Source organism: Sinocyclocheilus anshuiensis, unplaced genomic scaffold (assembly GCF_001515605.1).
Source record: "Sinocyclocheilus anshuiensis isolate Anshui unplaced genomic scaffold, SAMN03320099.WGS_v1.1 scaffold326, whole genome shotgun sequence".
Lineage (NCBI taxonomy): Eukaryota > Metazoa > Chordata > Actinopteri > Cypriniformes > Cyprinidae > Sinocyclocheilus > Sinocyclocheilus anshuiensis.
In genome coordinates this window covers 773,998-777,592 of record NW_015546098.1, presented here as the reverse complement: position 1 = coordinate 777,592, position 3,595 = coordinate 773,998, and the positions used below count along the sequence as shown (strand labels likewise).

The window sequence follows — 3,595 nt, the reverse complement described above, 5'->3', positions numbered from 1 at the left end:
CTTTAAAGGATTATTTCACTTCCAGAATAAAAATGTCCTGATTGATTTACTCAACATGTCATCCAAGATGTTCATGTCTTTCGGTCTTCAGTCGCAATGAAATTAAGGTTTTTGAAGAAAACATTGATTTTTCTTCATATAATGGACTTCAATGGGGACCAACGGGCTGAAGGTCCAAAATGCAGTTTCAGTGCAGCTACACGATCCCAGCCGAGGAATAAGAGTCTTAGTGAAAAGATGGGTCATTTCTAAAAAAATAAACATTTATATACTTTTTAACCCTAAATGCTCGTCTTGCACTAGCCGGACTTCACGCATTACGTAATCACGTTGGAAAGGTCACGCACGGTCAGCTCTTCATCTGCGTGCTCCGGTTACACTATTCCATTAATCTTTGACTTGAAGACCTGGATTTCTAAAATACTTCATTAGTGCCAGATACAATGTTTCCACAGTGAACACAGAGACCATGTGAGCTGCAAAACACTTTACTGTGATGAAGCAAAAACACTAAACAGCAAAGCAACGTACACTTGTCCATAGCAGCTTTTGTTTGGTAAAATAAAACATCAGGAGGACTTTAAAAATAAGTGGAAATGTGCAAACAGGTTTCTTACATACACACTTTAAAAAGCTGGACGTAAACCAAAAATGAAATAAAACTATAGCAACGTTAAGAGCACAGTGGATTTTTACAGTTTAAGGCACTCAACATCAGCTCCCCGAAATCAGTCCTTGTATTCAGTGTATTTCTTGGCAGATCCGTGAACTTTGCTGACTGCTTGAAGTCTCGCCATTGTGTTTGGATCCGGTCCCGTTTTGCTGCAGTGCCATCTGTAACGTAAACAAGCAAAAAGCAAGTCCTGAAGCGCTTAAAGATGACCATGCCTGAATCTCCCGCCACCAGCTTGTGGATGCCGTCAAAAGAAGTCGCCGGAAACGTTGCCATTGCGCCACTGGCATTATGGGAGTTGTAGTTTTTTCCTTCACTCGCGGCTCTGTAAAACTACATGTACCATCTACCCGCACACATAAACATGGCAGCCTCCTCTTCAGGATATAACAGTATGCTCTTCAAACTAAGGAAATATGCTAATACATCACAAAGTTTATATCATAGTGATACTTTTAATGTCGTGATAAGGACAATATGGACATCTGGATCCAAAAGTCAACTTCAGCCCAAAGTGCATTCTAAAAGGTAGGCATCAAATGCTTTTAGGTTGGAGGTTCATAGTTTGGAGATTTTTTCGAATTAATCGAATTATTTAATGTGGTGTACAGTGTGCAGATTTGAGACTCACTTGAATGCTGACTTTGACTTTACATGCGCTCTGAACAGTGTTATTAAATACTAATAACTAAGTAATTTACCAAACATCCTTAATGAATAATATTTGTTGCAATCAAAATGATCACAGCTCATTAATTAAAGTACAATTGGAGACCACCATTGCTAGTTGTCACATTTTTACTCCATTTAATATTTCTTAGTTGTAGGTTTTGGTTCTTTTTAGTCTTGGATAAAAAAAAGAACAAAAAAAATTCTTAACAAAAAAGCTTATTGTGTAAGAAATTCTGACAATATTGGAATTTTAGTTTGGGTGAGAGAATTCTCAAAATTATTCTATTTTAGAGGGTTTTAAACTTTCAAATGTTTGGGTGTAATGTTATAAAGACGCCTCTTATGCTCATCAAAGCTGATGTCAAATGTAAAAACATAAATATTGTAAAACATTATTACGATTTAAAATAACTGTTTTCTATATTAATATATTTTACGATGTAATTTATTTCTGTGATGTGCAGCTGAATTTTCAGCATTATTACTCCAGTCTTCAGTGTCACATGATCTTCAGAAATCATTCGAATATTCTGATTTATTATCAGTGTTGGAAACAGTTTTAAAGCTTAATATTTTTTTGGGAAACTGTGATACTTTTTTCAGGATTCTTTGATGAATAAAAATTTTAAAAGAACATCATTTATTCAAAATAGAAATCTTTTCTAACAATATAAGTCTTTATAATCACTTTTTATCAATTTAACACATCCTTGCTGAATAAAAGCATTCATTTCTTTCAAAAAAATAAAAAATAAATTACTCACCCCAAACTTTTGAACAGTAGTGTATATTGTTAGAAAGGATTTCTAGTTTTAATAAATGCTGTTCTTTTTAAATTTTCACTTATCAAAGAATCCTGAAAAAAGTATCACAGGTTCCCAAAAAAATATTAAGCATTAAAACTGTTTCCAACACTGATAATAAATCAGAATATTAGAATGATTTCTGAAGATCATGTGACTCTGAAGACTGATGCTGAAAATTCAGCTGCGCATCACAGCAATACATTATATTTTAAAGTACATTAAAATAGAAAACCATTATTTTAAATTGCAATAATATTTCACAATATTACTGTATTTCTGATCAAATAAATGCAGCCTTGGTGAGCAGAAGAGACTTCTTTAAAAAACATTACTGGTTCCAAACTTTTTAACGGCTATATATATAAGTAAAAGAACATCATTTATTTGAAATAGAAATCTTTTCTAACATTATAAATGTCTTTACTGTCTCTTGATCAATTTAATTTGTCGTTGCTGAATAAAAGTATTAATTTCTGTTAAAAAATCTTACTAACTCCACACTTGTGAACAGTAGTGTGGGACTTTGAAGCAAACATACAAAACCAATTTGTAGAGAAGGAACGTTTGTGTTATTGGACTTTTGACACCTTTTTGACAGCTTCCCTGTGTAACAGCTAGCCCTAGTCTTATCAGTATTAATAATTCCATTCATAATTGATTGGAATTGAGCTGCTGATGTCTTTTAATACCCGGTTTATGAAAGTTACTGTAAAGTGCCATCAGTTCGGGCGCCACCAACTCTTCATCTCTTGTGCTTTGTTTTCTAGTCTTCCTCAGATGGTTGGTGTTGTGGGTCTGGAAGTCCACGCTCAGATTCAATCCACTTCAAAGCTCTTCTCTGGGTCTCGTGTTAGATTCTTGGCTCCACCAAACTCACTTGTCTCATATTTCGATGCTTCATTACCAGGAACACTGCCAGTATGTAAATGAATTGAATTAACGTCGAATTAACTTTCTTAAATCTACATTATATCTGTCATATCATTGCATTTATAGATGCTATTAAATTTCCTATGAATTACCATTGTGTATGAAATGTGCTATATACATAAACTTGCCTTGCCTTGCCTTGCCTAAGGTGCTGAACAGAAGATGTGTGGAAGCGGCTGTATTGACAGGCCTCGCTCTCAACTGTACCATCAACAGGAAGTCGCTGTTTGACAGGAAGCACTATTTTTATGCAGACATGCCTGTGAGTTCCCTTAGCTGCACACATACACTACCGTTCAAAAGTTTGGGATCAGAACGATTTTTAATGTTTTTTAAAGAAGTCTCTTATGCTCATCAAGGCTGCGTTTATTTGATCAAAAATGTAATATTGTGAAATATTATTATGTTAGTTTTTCTATTTTAATATACATTAAAATCACATTTATTCCTGTGATCAAAGCTGATTTTTCAGCATCATTACTCCAGTCTTCAGTGTCACATGATCTTCAGAAAT

At 34.3% G+C, this 3,595-nt stretch overlaps 1 pseudogene; it reads left to right on the top strand.

The window, feature by feature from the left end:
• The first annotated feature begins 1,037 nt into the window (after nt 1-1,037).
• LOC107700262 (glutamyl-tRNA(Gln) amidotransferase subunit B, mitochondrial-like) overlaps nt 1,038-3,595 on the top strand; it is a 21,806-nt pseudogene continuing 19,248 nt past the window's right edge.